At 48.2% G+C, this 18,298-nt stretch overlaps 1 protein-coding gene across 7 annotated transcripts in view; it reads left to right on the top strand.

Moving 5' to 3' along the window:
- Positions 1-3,422: 3,422 nt before the first annotated feature.
- The window catches only part of AFAP1 (actin filament associated protein 1), a 141,477-nt gene continuing 126,601 nt past the window's right edge, over positions 3,423-18,298 (top strand). For 4 of the 7 annotated variants that reach the window (XM_041752320.1, XM_041752318.1, XM_041752319.1 and 1 more), the window contains exon 1: positions 3,423-3,620. The gene's annotated coding sequence lies outside the window, so the exon portion shown is untranslated. The remainder of the gene's footprint in view (positions 3,621-18,298) is intronic. The other 3 variants (XM_041752321.1, XM_041752322.1, XM_041752324.1) reach the window with 3 other exon arrangements.

Raw genomic sequence — 18,298 nt, 5'->3', positions numbered from 1 at the left:
TTCTACTAGTCAGAGCTGTGAAGCCTACCTGGACTGGTCCATTGGGTGGTGACTTTGTCAGTGAATGTGGAGCCCAAACAGGATGGCCCCTGATGAGGAAGGAGACTCAGGCTGAGTTTCTCCATGTGACAGACATTTGTTGAATGCCTATATGTGTCCATTAGGAATTCTGTAAGTAACAGAAAAATTAACACTGGCTTACACAACTAGGAGATTTGCTTTTTCCTACCGAATGGAGAATCTGGAGGTAGGTGGTTCCTCCCCTTGATTCAGTGGCTCAAGGGTGCAAGGGTCAGAATCTCTCTGATTCTGACTTTGCTCATGGTTGTGAAGTGGCTGCTAAGGATCCAGATATCACATGCGTGTCCAAAGGTAATGAATGTCTCTGCCGCTGACAGCGTCAACTGTGCTGATTCCTTTTCCCCAAAGTGGAAAACCTTCCCTGGAAACTAATGATATGCTGGTAAATCTTTAATTACTGCCTTCTGGGGGATGGGTGGAAGGAAGAAAGTCCTGATCTACAGTCGTTACCAATTTCTGTGCTATAAATACTCTCACATCTAATTTCAATGACAATGCTGACTGCAGCTATGGGAAGAGATGCCAGTAACACAACATCATATGGTATTTCTATCTCACAGTTACAGAGTACAGATGTAAATCCCCCGATAGCGTAGGTAAATGTAAACTGTAGTAAAATAACTTGGAAGTCATCCATTTTGAATATTTATTTATCTTTGTTTTTAATATAACCTTTAATCATAAGTTTATATCATTTGATTTTTAAGTAATGACTGTGTTTAATAAGTGACTTTGTAAAATTCTTAAACAATGAACAATCAGCTCTCAAGGCATGATCCAAATTGGCTCGAGGGCACCACAGTTTGAAATCTTTCAGCCAACTTCCACTGTGTCTCACTGGCCAGGACAATGTCACATGGCCACGTCAGGCTGTGAGGGAGGCTGGGAAGACAAGACACTATTCAGGTCTATAGGGTGGAATATGGCCAGGGAAAAGGGGCTGGAAAGGATTGCAGGGAGGGCCAACAATCTCCAACCGACTGCCCTGGAATAAAGCTGTGCTGGGTATTTGGAGCAAGACAAATCCCATTCATATTCTCATGGGCTTTCAGTGTTAGTGGCAAGAGAGAGGTTTTAAACAAATACGTGTAATTGTGACGGATGCCAGAAAGACGCACAGGGTGTATGAATGTGTGTATGGGGGAGGGGACCTGGTATTCGTTTTTTACTGTTTCATCAGAAATGACCACAAATGTAGCAGCTTAACACAATGCACACATATCTTAACTCAGTTTCTAGGCTACATTTTAGCTAGGTCTTCTGCTCACGCTTCACCAAAGGCTTCACTCAACCTGTTAGCCAGGCTGCATCCTCACTTGGAGGCCTCATTAGGGAAGAATCCACTCTCAAGCTCATTCAGCTCCATGCCTGAATTTGTATCTCTAAGCCTGCATGATAGGGGGCCCAGATTTTTGCTGATTGTTGGCTGGGGGCTGTCCTCAGGTCCAATAGAGTCTCAGCCAGATGGGTTTCCCCAAAGGCCACCTCACAGCATGGCAGGTGACTTCTTCAAAGCCTGTGAGTACAACCTCTCTCTGTGGTCTGCTGAGATGAATTCTTACATAATATCATGTGACCATGGGAGTGATACCCCACCAATAAAGCTGGCCACATTACATTGGCTAGAAGCTGTCACGGTTTCTGCATGCACTCAAGGTAGGGGATCAAACAAAGGTGTGACTCATTGGGGGTCACCTGAAGGTGTGTCTATCACAGTTGTGCTCGGTGTAGGGGTGGCTACAAAGCCTTCCTGGAGAAAGTGACATTTAGGGAGAGACTGGAAAGGTCGGTTGGAGTTGGCTAGTATAGGGAGAATGATGTGTCAGGCAGAGGGCAGTATGTGCAAAGGTCTGAAGCCTGGAGTGACCGTCCTTTGTACTAACTACTCTGTGGGATGTTATTTTCCTATTCTCTGAGGACATCCCCAAATCACACTGACTGGAGAGGAGTAGGAAAGCTTCTTATATTCATGGAGGAATTTGTCTAACAAATCAATTTGGAAGTCAGACTGTGTGTGTGTGTGTGTGTGTCTGTGTGTGTGTTTGCATATATAGGAGATGGGACCTTATCCATTTATTCATCTATTCTATCACCATTCTGAGTATCTTCAGGGCACCAGGTTGCATTCTGTGCACAGAAGTGAGTCAGAGTCCTGCCTTGGCCTAGAAAGGTCACACTTCATTGAGGATGGTGGGGGGTGGGGGGGAACCCCCAGCTGGTGCTGTGAAGGTGGTGGGAAGGCAGAGAGGGATTGTATCAAGGAGCAGGGGAAATAAAACACTCAAGGATGGATTTCAGATTTTAGCCTGAGCAACTGTGTAGATGGAGAGGCCAAGAGAACAAGAAGAATGTAGAGGAGCTCGTTTTGGGGTGTTGAATAAAGCACTTGTTTTGGCCATGAGAAGTTTGAAATGCCTCGTGGGCATCCAGCTGAGGATCTGGGAGAGGTCAGGTGGGGTTGGAGATAGAGACCTGGCCATCACCACAGTATGTAGATAGCCTGGAAGAGCATGAGATTTCCCGGTAAGAGAGTTCCACCTGGCCCCAGCCATGGGCTACCCTAGCACCCCAAGATGTAGAGGCTGGGCAGAGCGGGGGGTGGATCCCGGAGACTTGAGGAGGAGCAGCTAGTGAGGTAGACAGAAACCCAGAATGTGTGTTGGATGATGCCAAAGGATCAAATACAATGAAGACGGAGGTTTTCAGGATGATCTGCACTTAAATATGTGGGGGTGACAGGATGGCATTTCAGGTGCAAAATATAAACACCACGAACGCTTTGAGGTAGGAAAGGAAAACAAGCTTAGCTCTTGGCTCTTTTATCACGCGTTACAGTGACCCCGAGGGATCTCTCGTCCCGCCCGGGAGGACCAAGTCTGCCCCTCCGCCACTCCTCGTGCACGTCGCCTGTGCTGCGGAAATACTTGTCGAATGAATAAAAGATGAGTCAGTGAATAGAAAGCCTGTGACCCGGGGCGGCAGGTGATCTCGCTTCTCGGGCCTCAGTTTCCCTGTCTGTTATGCAAGCCAACGTTACCAGCCCGAGTTGTGGGTTGGGGCGAGCACAGCCTGCAGAGCCGACCCCGAGGCCCCGAGGGCACAGCGCGGGGGGCCCTCCCCGCTCGGCCGCGGACTCGGCTGCCAGCGGCCCAGCTCCGGGGGACCCCGCAGCCCCGCCCCGGCGCGGCCCCGCCCCCTCCTTTGTTTCCCCGGCCCCGCCCCCCGCGCGCGGCTCCCTCCCCATTGGTCGGGGGGCGGGTCCCGAGCGCCGGGGGCCGCCGGGGGCGGGGCGCGGGGCGCGGGCGGGGCGTGTGCGCCTGCGCGGAGCTCCAGCCCGGCCGCAGCCTGGCGCCGGCTGCTGCTCCGCGCGGAGCCCGAGCCCGAGCCCGAGCCCGAGCGGGAGACGGGCAGAGGCGGCGGCGGCGGCGGCGGCGGCGGCCCCGCCCCGGGGCTCCATTGTTGCGGCGGCCGAGGCTGCGCCGGCTGCTCTGCCCTGTGCCCTCGGCTCCGAGCGAGCGCCGCTGAGCGGGCGGCGGGAGGTGAGGCGGCGGCGGGGCCGGGCCGGACCGAGTCGGGCAGGGCAGGGGCCGGGGCCGGACGGGGGGATCCCGGGGCCGGCGGGGGTCCCGGGCACGACTGGGGCCCCCGGGGCTGGACGAGGGGTCTCGGGGCCGGACGGGGGTCCCGGGGCATGACTGGGGGCTCCCGGGTCTGGACGGGAGGTATCAGGGCTGGACGGGGGTCCCGGGGCTGGACGGGGGTCCCGGGGCATGACTGGGGGCTCCCGGGGCCGGACGGGGGTCCTGGGGCATGACTGGGGGGTCCCGGGGCCGGACGGGGGTCCTGGGGCATGACTGGGGGGTCCCGGGTCTGGACGGGAGATATCAGGGCTGGACTGGGGGTTCCTGGGGCTGGACGGGGGTCCTGGGGCATGACTGGGGGCTCCCGGGGCTGGACGGGGGTCCCGGGGCATGACTGGGGGGCCCCGGGGCTGGACGAGGGATCTTGGGGCATGACTGGGGGGTCCCGGGGCGGACGGGGGTCCCGGGGCCGGACTGGGGTCCCGGGTCTGGACGGGGGTCCCGGGGCCGGACTGGGGGTCCCGGCGCTGGAGGGTGTCCGGAGCAGGCGGGGTTCCGGGGCCAGCGAGGGACAAGGGCCGGTGGGGGTCTCCAGCCAGTCGTGGGTCCCCGGCCGAGCGGCGGGGCTGGGCCTGGCGGAGGTCCCAGGTGGCAGGAGTCCCGGGCGGCGGCCCCGAGTTGGGCGAGGTGTTGGGCACGGCAGGGGCCCCAGACCCGACCGGGGCCTTGGGGGACTGGTTAGGTGGAGGTCCAGGGGTCAGATGGGGTCCGGGGCTGGGGGGGTCTCCGGCCGGGTGTGGCAGGTCCAAGCCAGCACCGCGGGAAGGTGCGGAAGGTGGCGGCTGCTACCCTGAGCGCTGGGAGGACTGGCCATGCTGACCGGAGGCCTGGGCATTGTCTCCGCCTTGGGGGGCACGGGGGGGGGGGGCTCTGCGCCTGCTGTGAGCCTCTATAGACCCCTGCGCAGGGATTCTGATCACCCAGAGCGGGGGCACGACCTCGGTCCTTGTCCCCCTGTGGTGTGTCTGCAAAGGACCGCCTGCGAGTGGGAGAGGCGGTTTCTGTCTTCCCTGCCCCGGTGCTGTGACCGGGTCACTGTCTCGTTGGGGATGACTGCATGGATTGCCATCTTGGGGGTCCTGGGCACCCTGAGAGTGAGATGCTCTTTCTGTGGCTCCTCATCCCGGTGCCTGCTTAGATGAACGCGTTGCCAACCATGGCCCTTCGTGGAGCCCCGTTCATGGTGTCCTGGCCACCCTGACTCTGCCCCTCCCGCCCCCCAGGCTTGTAGGGGTGTGATCCCCCCTCCCTTCCACACGCATGCACGCATGTGTGTGTGTGTGTGTGTGTGTGGTCAGGGGCCCTTGCACCGGAGGTGGAGCCTGGCCGGGCATAGCGGGTTGTGCACAGAGGCTCAATTGGCCTGAGTGGGACAGCTGACTTGCTCTTTTATTGTTTTGTTGCCAAATGAGCAGAAACGGGGAGCGGCATCTCAGGGCTGTCCTTCTCTAGGATCCCACCCCTCTCCGCGGCCAGGTCCCACAGGAGCGTGGGGCTGTCACTGCGCCCAGGGACCGTGCTTCAGGCCCTGGCTGCAGTTTCCTGCTCCGGTGAGACTGCCGGCTCTGATTGGAGGGAGCCGAGCCCCTCTGCCCAGCGCTTCTTGATTTCTTCCGTTAGGACTGGGAATTTGAAAAAAAAAAAAATCTTTAAAGCCAGATTTAACTTTGTGGCGTTCAGCGCCTGGAGAGTGGAGGAAACTCTCGCAAGAATTTGGCGGGCTGGAAAATGCATTTGAAGGAGGAGAATCCACACCCACGGAATGAGGCCAAGGCGGTTACAGTTAGAGGTCAAGTTGACAAAGGGATGGGGAGGGAGAGGTTGTGGAGTGGAGAAACTCAGATTTCAGCCTGATGTCAGGACTTGAGGCTACCTGGCAAGCTTTTTAATCTTTCAGTCCCTTAAATAAAGTGGAAACACCTATAATGTCCTAGGGATGATTCTCTTCCCTGGGGGATGTGACATTGAACCAGACAGTCTTTTCCTTTATTTATTTTAAAGATTTTTATTTATTTATTCTTGAGAGACACCAAGAGCAGCAGAGACACAGGCAGAGGGAGAAGCAGGTTCCCCGTGGGGAGCCTGATTCAGGACTCGATTTCAAGACCCCAGGATCATGACCTGAGCCAAACGCAGACGCTCAACCACTGAGCCACCCAGGCGTCCCAACAGTCTTTTCCTTTAACAGAGTGTTTTGTTCTGGTCCAAGATAAGGCATAGGCAGAAGTAGTTCTAATATCCAAACTGAAATTCTTTGTGAACATGATGGTATATAAATAACAGGAGTCTCAGATGAAAATGTAATAATGCAGTTGTTGCTTTTTTACAGTCCAAACTTAGCATGCAGACCCCTCTCCCCCACCTGCAGCTGCTGACCTAGCTCCTCTTACCCATTCTTACCTGTCAGTTTACCTCCCAGGAGCCTTCCCTGAAATCTTACTTCCTGCCCTCCAGAGCTGTGATCTTCGAGGACAGAGTGGTCAGCCCAGAGTGGTAGCGTAGTGTGATAAATGCCCTGATAGAGGTGGGCGCAGTTTGTATCCAGAGCTCAGAAGAGGCATATTTAATTGAGAGGGTTTTTTTTTTTTCTATACCATGGTTCTAGATATTTCATGTGATTTAACATCTGTAATTCTTCAGCTCTCCAAAGGATTTTTAGAATAATATTTGCTGTTACTTCCTAGTGTTAACAGAACAAGTGAGTATAGAGTACTTGATTAGCATTCTTTGGGTCTAATTCTAGCTTCAGAATTAGGTTACTGTTTGTTCCTGCAAAGCTACCCCTTCTGGGCTTCATTTTCTTCACCTTTGAGGGATCTTAAGCTGGAGAAGAATCTTCTTAGCCCTAAACCTTTAATTATTTCAACCACATAGAACAGAGGAAAGCTCTCTTAGTGAGGGGTGTATAAATAATGGAGATCTTTGAAAATATAGGTTCAAAGTGGAAGTTCTTTTCTTCAAAAAGTTTAGGTGCATGGGTGTATACTTTGTCTCAGATTTAGAGTCTATGATGGAAGTTTAAGCAACATTTTGATACTGTCTTGCATATTCTTCATAGTTATGTTGTACTTGCAACATCTGCATCATATCATATTGGTTTGATGTTTTCCTTAATGAAATCATTGGATGCAGAGCTCTTGTCTGGAGCATTTCGTTGATCTTTTGAGTGTCATGTGAAGACGGCCAACTGTAGGTTTCTGTATATCCCAGTAAAATTTCTTTAACAGAGATTTTAATTTAGGGCACCTAAAATAAGTGGAATTTGGAGAGTGCCTTGAGTAGCTGTGTGTGATTTTATGTACCAGCTTAAAGCACAGTTTAAAATTGTTGCTTGTGGAAAAATTACATCCTATGGTAAATGGCCTATAAAAAAATCCAATTCTAAGGAGTATAGTAATTAATCCTTTAAACTGTTAATCTCCTCTCTGATTTATGTTTGGTAAGATGGGAATTTGGTGTGCTTGATTTTCTGAAAGCCACATGTCTGTAGAAAGGATACACAGTTTTCTCTGCTATTCTTATTTGGATGATTACAGGGATTAAAAATAGAGGCTAAGCTGTCTGGTAGCGATGCCACTGAATTACGATTTTCACTGAACTCAGTAGGAGTTTTTTCCTTTTTTTGGTTTGCAGTCTTAATTTTAAAAAATTGCTTTGTTACATGCTGCATGCAGTTTGTTTTGTTAGTGATTTTATTTTTTGAGGCCTTTAGAAACTCAATTGGATCTTCTTGGTGGTTTTCTTAGGTTGTACTGATATTCTTACTGAAACTTAGCTAGTTAATACTTGTTCTGTGTCCAGATGACCATGTCATTCATAGCCGGTTGGGCTTTTATATGGATCCAATGAAAAGGAGTCTCCTATGGAATGGAATGCCTGTGGATAGAGATGGTGGAGTTTGGACTCTGTATTTCAAAGCTGTCCTCTCCTGTTCTTTACTGAAGGAAGAGAAGACCTCTCATTCTCACCTGGGGCCTCAAACACAAAGCCTCATTTACCCGGCTTTCAGGGACTGATGATGCTTCCTTTTTTTTTTTTTTTTTTAAAGATTATGATGTTCTGTGAATCACCCGTTTTTTTTTTTTTTTTTAATGTATTATTTACCTTAAAGTTGGCCTTTGGTGGTCAACCTTCACCTCCACCTTATACCCCATATCACCCGCCAAATGGATTTTCTTCCTTCCTTTTCATTTTAAAGTCCTCACCAGGTGTCTGTTACCACAGGCTACCTCACAATCTTTTTGGATATTGGTAGGATGTAAATATAAGTGACACAGCGAAGACCACTGACTTGGGTTCTCTTGGATGGGAGATGTGAGCTACAGACTCAGTCCTAGGATGGCTTTCATGAAGTCCGTGTGCTTCTTGGGACGTAAGCTCCCTCAGTCGTAAAGTGGAGTTAGCTGTTAATTATGCCTCTTCCATGTGGCTTAGGAGGTTGTTCTGAGGATGAAATGAAATCAGGGACATAGAGCAATTTGCAAGTTGTAAAATATGTTGCCAAGGATTTTTAAAAAATCATTCATTAACAATTTGATGGATCCAGGATGTTCTTCGGAACTCTAAATGTTTGTAATGTACAGGTGATCCTTAGCATGAGCTGTGGTCAGGCGACTTCATTTAGGATTGTTTTTTTATCTTTAATTGAGCAGTACTGTTTGGTACTTCAGCATTGTGGGGAAACATCATGTTGAGTCACCACTAATCCTTTCTCAGCAAGACTGTGGCATGTGTCTAATGTAGCCTTTGACAGTCTCTTCAGGTTGGTGTGATCTCATGGATGCTCCTTTAACGAAGCATTCTTTCTTGACATTTCAGTTCCTCAGCCACCCGTCCTGAGGTGGGAAAGGGCAGGAGGCAGGCTTAGGTCAAGGTCAGCAAAGCCTTCACCTATGCCCGTTAGAAATCCCCAGTATGAGCAGAGCAGTGGGCATTAGTGAGAACCTGATTTCAGGGTTTCTGGAGCCCTCCCCTCTGCAGGCCAGCCTGCTATGGAGACAGTGCAGCACTTTCTAGTTTCCCTTTCTCTCCCTCCTTTCTTTTTTCTTCCTCCCTACCGACTGCTCCATGCCTCTGAGCTCCCAGGCACTGGCAGTGGGAGGAATATAACGGCAATAAAACACAGTACTGGCCCTCAGAGAATCTACCTCTTATACACAGATGTTAAATTACACCGTCATGCAGCTCACCAAACCTTTATACAGGTTACCTGTGACGTGTGCAAGTACTGTGGTAGATGGCAGAAATAACGAGGTGGAACGTCGCCATGACTCCCACGTGGAGTTTAGGTGAGGGGCTCCACAGTACAGGGGAGAAGCATAGCTGCGTATGATTTCAGTGTAGTGTAGTAAGTGCTGCCATAGGTATGTAGGAGTGTTTGGGGGCCGAGCTGGTGTGCACAATCCAGCATTTATTCTCATGTGCCACTTAGAGTTTATCAGGCAAGACAGGTATCTGTAGGTTTCTAGTTGAAGGACAGTGAATTACCCGAAGCCTAAAATTTGTAGAATGTCCTCCGCATTTGTAATTCCTAGAATCTGCATTTGTCAGAACAAATCTATAGTGTTTGGATGGCCATCCCTGTCTGCTGACTTAAGTCAGTTTATTCTTGTCACTGTCAACAATGTGATAGGCACTCTGCTGGGTATTTTCACATCTACCACTGTATGGGTTTCCTGTGGCTGCTGTAACAAATCACCACAAACTTAGTGGCTTTAAGAAAATACAGATTTGTTATTTCACAGTTCTCTAGGTTAAAAGCCTGACTCTGGCCTCACCGGGTGAAAAACAAGGTGTGGGCAGGACTATGTTCTTTCCTGGAGAATCTGAGGGATGCTGATTGCTTCCAAGCTCGTTCAAATTATCAGCTGAATTTAGTTCTTGCAGTTGTTGGACTGGGCCTCTGGTTCCTTTCTGGCTGTCAGCCGGAGAGCCGCCCACAGCTCATAGAGGCCTCTTCTGGTCCTTGCACACAACCCCCTGAGCCCAGAACCAGCAGGAACCACCGAAGCCTGCTCTGGCTCTCTGACTTCCCCTTTTGCCACATCTCTTCTACCTGGAGAAAGTTCTCTGCTTTTAAGAGAACTATGTGATTAGCTGTGGCCCACATAGATAACCCAGGATAACTTCCCTATCTAAGGCCTGTAGTAAAGTTCCTATGCCATGGAATATGTCATAATCACCGCTTCCAGAGATTGGAGCACAGACTCTTTGGGGACCAATATTTTGCCTTCCACAATTAGTTGATCCATTTATGACAGCAGCTGATGAAATTGTTAGTTATCTTAATTGATATATCAGTTAATGAAGGCACCAAAATTTTGAGCCAATCGGCAGGATCTTTAAGACCCCTTTTAAGTGATGAGATAGTTCTGACTTGCTATTGAGCGGTGGGTGGGGTTTATAGCACCAGAGACAGGTCAGTCAAAAGCAGAGTAACTTTTATGCATTTAGACTACTTAAGTGGTCCTCTCTGATTAGAGAAGTTTTGCCAAGAAGTCAGTCATTAAAATAATTCCTCCATTAGGAAAACCAGCCATGGGGGGCATTTGGGGCTTTGCCTTTTCAAGGTTTACATGAAGGACTCTGTCCTCCTGGGGTAGAGAGCGCGTGATTCTTCGTCCATTTCTAGTGGAAACAGCTGAGTCAACCCAATAGGGATTCACATTCCTGAGTTTTAGAGAGTCTGTTTCAAGGCTGAGGCAAAGGCCAATAAACAAAGTTTGCACTTTCATTGATAATTAGGAATGAGGTGCATTTTGTGGTCAAGGAAACAACTGGTGATGATTACCAAGTGTTTAAGACCAAGCGTGACCTCATTTGATCGTGTAGGTGTTTTTAATAGTTTTTCATAAGGATTTTTTTTTCCTTTACAATAAATGACAAGCTTTGATTTGAAATAAACTTCCTGTGAGAAAATAGAATGTAGAATTCTAAGGCTTTTCAGCTGGCCTTCAGGAATTTATGAACTGCCTGTGATCTTGGGCAAACATTTTGTGTATCTGTGCCTGTGTGCATGTTTAGTGGGAAGAGGAGTTCCAGCTTGCCATTCATTTTCAGCAGGGCTGGGTTCCAGAAAGTTTAACACACCACTCAGTGTGATACTCTTGCTAGTCAAGTATCAGATTTTGTTTAAAAATTTAATACTCATTTTGAACAAAGTTCTAGAGGCAGATAGTTTTAAGAGTCAAAAGTTCTGCGAGACTTAGAACAAAAACACAGCAATCACCTACTCCGCCCTTCTCCACCCTGATTCCCCGCTCCTCAGAGGCCATCATTTTAATGTTTCAGCTCTTTCCTCCAGATTTTGTGTGTGTGAAACATCCTACTATTTTAAAGCCAATTTAGGTCACTTACCCTACTGCCTGCTCCTACTGCCACCTCTTTCCACCCTGTTCTCTCTGTGTGATTACGTTAAAGATTTTGCTGAAGAATTCAGCAGCACTTATGACAACTGTGGAGATGTTATTCACAGCTGAGATGGTTAGTCTATTTTGATTATATTTCATTTTTTCCCCCTGGAGTTTGTTTTGCTTAGTTTTCTTTGTATCTGTCCATTATTCACCCTTCACCCCAGAAGTGTAAATCTCTTCTCAGTTCATTCACCCCCACCAGGTAATCATCCATTTTATCACTTACTTTGGATAATTCTTCTGAACTTCCCATCCTGCTGCCTTTCCTCTGTGCTTGCTTGCTAGGCCTGCTGCAAGAGTTCCTTTCACTCTCTCTTGGGTTAAGATTCCTCCTTTTTTAGTTTTCTCTCTTCCTTTGGTTGAGCATATACACCAGTAGCTGTTAAAGAAATATATGTCTTTTTGAGATCTCCTCTAATGTTGGAATATTTTACTCTCACATGTAGTTGATCATCTGAGTATAGAATTCTAGGCCAGAAATCATTTCCTGCAAAATTTTGAAGACACAGCTCAGAATTCCATGTTCCAATGTGATAGTGTGTCCAAAGCCTTTTCTTTTAGGTGACCCACATTTTCCTTTGTGTAATCTTTTAGGTCCTTGTTCTTGGTGTTTGGGAATTTTGTGATGGTCATGTTACAATGTGGGTCTTGTTTTGTTCTTGGTATCAGGCATTTGGTGGGCCTGCCCCATTTGTGGGCGCCCGTTCTTTATTCTAAGCACACGTTCCTCTACAGGTCTTCTGCACTCTTCTATTTACCCACTTCTCTGTGTCCTCTGTTTTCCTTTTTGGAAGATTTCTCCAGCCTTTTCTGTAAACCTTTCTATGAATTTTTTATTTTTTAATATTAGGGATTCCTTTTAGTTCCTAAAAAAGAATACATGTATTTTAAAGATTTTATTTATTTTTTGACAGAGAGGGAGAGAGCATACAAGTATACAGAGCATCAGGCAGAGGGAGAGGGAGAAGCAGGCTCTCCTCTGAGCAGGGAGCTCAATGCGGGGCTCAATCCTAGGACCCTGAGATCATGACCTGAGGCACTTAACAGACTGAGCCACCCACATGCCCTGAAAATATATGTATTTTAAAGTGCTATCCTTTCTTGTTTCAAGGATATGGTCAGCTGTGGTTTTTTTTTGCACTGTGCATCCTGAAGGAAAGGTTTATTTTTACATGACTTCTTAGTTTGATTATCTAACAAAGCCTGAAATATTTGATAGTAGTTTCATGACACTACTGCAGTTTTAGAGAAAAATTACCTTTCAGCCCATTATCTGTTTTTCAATATGGAAAAAAGGATTATCTTTCAGTCCTTGGAGGCATGAGACATAGTGTTAGTATGTTTCCAAACACCCTCTTTAAACACATTTCTTTCCCATCCATGCATGTCACAGCTGAATTTTGCCCACCACTTTGTAAATAGAAGAGTGTCCATCCAGTACTCTTTGTGCTGCTGCCGTCAGTGTGTTCAGAGTTTGGAAACCCTTGTTTCCTTTTACTTGACCTGGCATGCTTGTGGTTGATCGTGCCCATACATGTGGCATGCAGCATTGCTGGGGGCAGGCAGCATTGAGAAATTGGGGTCATTTTTTAATTATAAAAAATATTAAAGAAAGGAGAAAGAAGTAGTAGTAATGATGAGTTCTTGTTCTGGACACTAGGTATTGGTGCTGCATACGAGGGGTATTTTTAGCCATGGTGGGTGGAGCTAGGTTTGGGGCTGTCAGCTAGTCTGGAACTTTCTAGCAGAAGTAGTGTACAGAAACAGCTTCTTGGAAGCAAGACACAGGCCTCATGGTGGGTATTTGATGAAGATATGTGTGACAGATGTCTAAAGAGAAAAGAAGAATGCATCCAAAAATTGTTCTGGAGCCTACATTGTGAACGGCTCTTGAATAGTAAAGGGTTTTTGGGAACATTTACAGCATGCAATTCTCAGTTATGTTAACTCTCTGATGTGGAAACAAAAGTGAAAGTGACAATCAGGATAAATCTTGAGGACATGTGGCATGATATTTTCTTGTGAAAATCCCCTCTTCCCAATTAATTCAGATTTGTACATTGGGAGGTCATAAGTTACTTGAGTTTTTTCTTCGGATGGGTTATTTCAGTTTTCCTGTTCTTGAAGAGTGACCCTCTATGCTAGTCCATTCAGGCTGCTAGAGCAGAATACCAAAGACCAAGTGGCTTGTAAACACCAGAAATTTATATCCAGAGTTCTGGAAGCCAAAAGTCCAAAATCAAGGTGTTGACTGATTCAGTGTCTGGTGTGGGACCTCCTGGCTCACAGATGATATCTTCTTGTGGTGTACTCATGTGGTGAAAGGATAATGGGGCTCTCATGGATCTTCTTTATAAGGACACTAATCCCATTCAGGGGGGCTCTACCCTCATGACCTGATGGTCTCCTGAAGGCCCGCCTCCTAAGACCATCCCTTTGGGGTCAGTTTCAACATAGGAATTTTGAGGGAACACCAGCATTTGGTCTGTAGGACCTGAGAAGCTTGGGGTCCTGTATCACCTATCACCTCCACCATCACTACTGCCCCTGTTGGTTGAAGTGCTTACCATGCCCCAGGCACTGTGCCAGACACTTTACATCTGTACCTGGCTTTACCTTTGCAGCTACTCTGGGGGGTAGATAATGTCCTCATTTTGCAGCTGACAAAATGAGAGGAGACTCCTGGGGATTAGAGTCAGCAGTCTATGTGGTGTATTTAAAACTTCTCATCAACGAGAAGAAAAGTTGGTAATCACATGATGCATGTGAACTAGACTTATCATGGTGATCACCTCACAATATATACATATACCAAATCCTGAGGTTGTATGCCTCAAACCATTATGTTGTATGTCAGTTATATCTCAGTTTAAAAACAAGAGAGGGGGAGACATTGAATAACTTGCTCAAGATCACATAGTAAGTAGAATTCAAATGCTACTCCCAAAGCCTGTGTTCTTGACTCCGTGCTGCAGGGACCTCTTTCTCTGCTGGGACTTCTTGGTGTCTGGACACTGAATTGACTGGTGTGTCCAGGAACTGTCATAATGGAGCTTTGCATGGTGTATCTAAACACAGCCAGCAACTCCTGCTTGGCAGCCTGATGGCTCTTGCTGCCTTTGACCTGCGTGGAGCTCTTTTTTTTTTTTTTAAATTTTTATTTATTTATGATAGTCACACATAGAGAGAGAGAGAGAGAGGCAGAGACATAGGCAGAGGGAGGAGCAGGCTCCATGCACCGGGAGCCTGATGTGGGATTCGATCCCGGGTCTCCAGGATTGCGCCCTGGGCCAAAGGCAGGCGCCAAACCACTGCGCCACCCAGGGATCCCTGCAGGGAGCTCTTTGTGGTCCATGTCCGGTGTCCCCTGCACTCACTCCATCAGCCACATGCCAGTTAGAGCGCCTCCTCTGAGAGTCGGACTCCCTGCCCAGGCAGCCCTTAGGGCTGCAGGGGAGAGGGGCAGGCATGTGTTGATTGGCTTCTTGGGCTTGTGACAGATGCTGGTGGAGGTGGGAACCAGATGCTCTGGGACATTAGTGGTGGCCGGTGGGGATGATGCCACAGAGAACATGGTTTGGAGATGGACTGTGGGTGGAGGAGGAGTGGGGTTCCCACAGTGGAACTGAGTAGCTGAGGCTTTCTTGGGTCCCCAAAGATTCCAGCTAGCTGGTCCCACTTGGATGGCTTTTCCTGAATTCAGAGTATTTTTAGTGCAGGGCAGGAAGTGACCACAGCAAAGGAGCCATCTATCTGTCGTGAATGTGTTAAAGTGTTTGATGTTTAGTGCATTAGGCCAGCCTGGGCTGTGAGAGAAGATCCTAGGTCTCCCACCGGGCTGGCCACCTGTCAGGTGAGGCCCAGAGGGGTGTTATCATGCCTGTGCAACCACATGCCAGCTGCACCTGTATTTGAGGACTACAAAGGAAGCTGCTGTCCTGTGCATGAGGGACATTGCACGTCGTACTTAGTCTGTCGTCTGGGTGAGATAACATCATAGAACAAAACGGTTCTTACTGATCCACACCCTGCCCCCTGCCTCCCCGAGACTGAACCATCCCTTGTACCACTATGGAGGGTGTTTCTGAAGCCTTGGATGCTGGTAATCTGTCAGCTGTCCACTGAGCTTGGGGAGAGCAATCAGGGCTGATGGTGGAGACACAGTCCCCCCAGATGTGGGCTGGCATTCTGGCTCTGCCACTCAACTTATTAACAGTGTGGAATCTTGGGCTTGTCAGTAACTTCTGTGAGCCTCTTAATGTGGAAATACTGCCTGCTTGTTAAGGGGAGCAGGTGTGCATGGTAATGAACGTGAAGTGCTTTGTGTGTGTGAGGCGTTGGCGAGCGCTGAGTAGAATGGTGCAATTGGCGTTACTGGTAGTAGTTACAGCTTTGGCTCAGGTGGACACTGGTGAAGAACGTCACCCAGCCTGGGAGTTCTTGGGGCAGCAGCGCAGGTGTGAGCATGAGAGCCTCTGACTTGGTAGTGAGTGGCAGAGCAGAGATGCAGGGTGTGTTACCATCAGGCAGCGGAATTTGCATCATTGATTTGCAGCTACATGCCTGCTGGATCTCAGAACCCCCCCCCCCCACCCCCGTGCCGAGTGCGGCGGAGACCCGGTACTGTGCTGGCAGGGGCCGGGGCAGTCTCCCAAAGCTGCTGGGGGGACTGTGCGTCTGTGTGGACTGAACTGTGTCCAGGTTCTAGTTCAATGAGAAAGGCACTCTGAAAGGTGTGGATGGTTAAAGTTTTGCTTTTGATTCTGAAGCCGATTTAAGAGTGAGTTAATAGGGCACATCTGAATCTGCTAAAAATGGAAGTAAGGGGTGGTGTGGACAAATCACATCCTAATTATGGATCATTGAATATGAGTTAGAACAGCTCTTACCTAAGTTGAAAAATGGAAACAAATGTCTTTTTGGTGACTCTTCGTGAGTCTGGGTGCTGTTGCACGTCGTTGACTGAGGGACCAGCATGAGGGACCATCAGCCTCATCTTGAGGCCTTTTGCTGTTCTTCTTGGGGGCAAGGTGGCTGGGACAAAGGTGCCCATGGCTGAGAGTATATATGTGAACCACCTAACATACCAACTCCCTTTTAATACAAGTTGAGCGGTAAATATTATTTTTATTAAAGATGAAGACAGAGGTTTAGGGGTGTTAAGGGAGTTGCTCAAGTTCGCATGGTTGTAAGTAGAGAAAGGAGATGCTGGTGAACTCTGGGGTTTGGCCCCAAAGCCCTTGAACTTTCCTTAACACTAGTTACTTCCTTTGTGGGTGAGGAGGCACTAAAGAACCACAGTAAGTGGGGCTTTGTGGAAAGGGCCTAGGGTATATGGTGATGTCTCCAGATTTGGGACACGCTGTATTGCGCTTCTGGAGAAAAAGAAAGACTTTTCTTTGTGGAAATAGATGAAGAGCAAGCATGTGAAAGGCAAAGCTGTGTTCCCAGTGCTGGCTATGGAAGGGGTCAGCCACCCTCACTTGGCAGAGACCCAGAGGCAGGAGGAACAGTGGGGGAGCTTCCCAGGGGAGGAGTGGGTTTGGCTTTCTCCGGTCGGTGCTGAGTCCGAAGCAGGACAGAAATGAGGGCAGGTGTCCGTTATCGATCAGGTCCTGGCCCATTGTCACAGGGGTTGTTGTTGGGTTCCTAGATTGTCCTGAGAGACGGCAGTCTGACTTCCTGCAGATCTGACTTACAGCACGCAGGTTCCTTGGGCGGGTGGCTGCAGTAAGGGGATCACTGTGGGTAAGGGGCGGCTCCCTGGGTGAGTCACTGTGGGCTGTGGGTCAGAGAGTTGTTTTTATACATGGTCTGGCCATTGTCTTTTTGCATATTCAGTATGCAGAATATTGCCAGTAACAATGTTAAATGACAGCTACATCAGGAATTTTGTAGCTATCATATGGCCCCTGGAAGTTTTTCACACTGACATTTACATTACAGCGACTGTAAACCATGGGCCATTACCTCCAAAATTTAAAACAGGCTTCAGTAATGTCCCTTCAGCGTGGTTACATGTTTCATTCATCATTACAAAAATCTGCTTTTGTCCATGGCTGGCTCTTTGTCATACGCTTCAAGGTTGATCCAGATCTGTGTTTCTCATTTCTTGTGCACCTCATGATTGGTCTCTGCTTGTCCACCTGGTCAGTGAGGTTCAGTTTTGTCAACTTTATTGGTACTGGAATATTGAGCTGATCACGCTGATAAAGTGGGATGCTGGGAAATGCTCTAGTGTTTTTGGTAGCAAAGCCAGGAGTAAAAGCCCAGGTACCTGCCACAGTATGGTTAAAGGAAGGCTGAATGTGCAGCCCCCAAATGAAATATTTTTATGACTGATTTTCATTGATCTCTGCTTCTCATTCTTATTAGCACAGGAATTTTAAATTGGCCTTTCCCTGTTATAAATGTAAATAATTTTGACATCTAGTTGACATCTAGTTTACTTTTGTTGCTATTCACTCCTTTGCTAATTCAACATGATTGAAGGAACATTGTTCTGTCGTGTGCTAAAGCCTCACCTCCAGTGTGATGGTACCTGCGTGGAGTCTGGCAGGTGCGTGGGGTGTGATGAGAGTGTAAGGATAGGGTCTGGTCCAAGAAGAGTAGGATCCTTGTAAGAAGAGATGGAGAGCTTGTGTGCTGTTTCCATGATGCAGGTACACCATGGGAAGGTGGCCGTCTGCAAGCCAGGATGAGAGCTCTCCCAGGGCCTGCACCGATCCCTGGCACCTGGATCTTGGACTTCTAGCCTCTTGAACTATGAGAAATAAACTTCTGTTGTTTATGCCCCAGTCTATGGTCTTTTGTTGTGGTGGCCCGAGATGGTTAATACAGACGTGGTTCTGTATAGAAATTGGTAGTGCTATAAAAATACATGAGTGGTACTTGGTATGTGAGACAGCACCGTGATCCCCAGGTCAGGACCCTTGCTCATATCTTCCCTCTTGCATCTTGTCTGTATTATGATAGCTTCCTAAGCCTTCTCCACCCTACCCTATGTCTGGATTAAGTCACACATGGTGTCCTGCCTTGAGCATTCCAAGTCTGCACAAACCCCTTTTGTGATTCTCCGTTAGGACAGAAGGCAGATTCCTTGGCTTGGCATTCAAGGGTTTTGTGGTCTAGGTGCCATCTACACCTAGACGTTTGCATTTCTTT

Source organism: Vulpes lagopus, chromosome 4 (assembly GCF_018345385.1).
Source record: "Vulpes lagopus strain Blue_001 chromosome 4, ASM1834538v1, whole genome shotgun sequence".
Classification (NCBI taxonomy): Eukaryota; Metazoa; Chordata; class Mammalia; order Carnivora; family Canidae; genus Vulpes; species Vulpes lagopus.
Note: the sequence above shows the minus strand (reverse complement) of the source record. Positions and strands in the feature narration are given on the sequence as shown.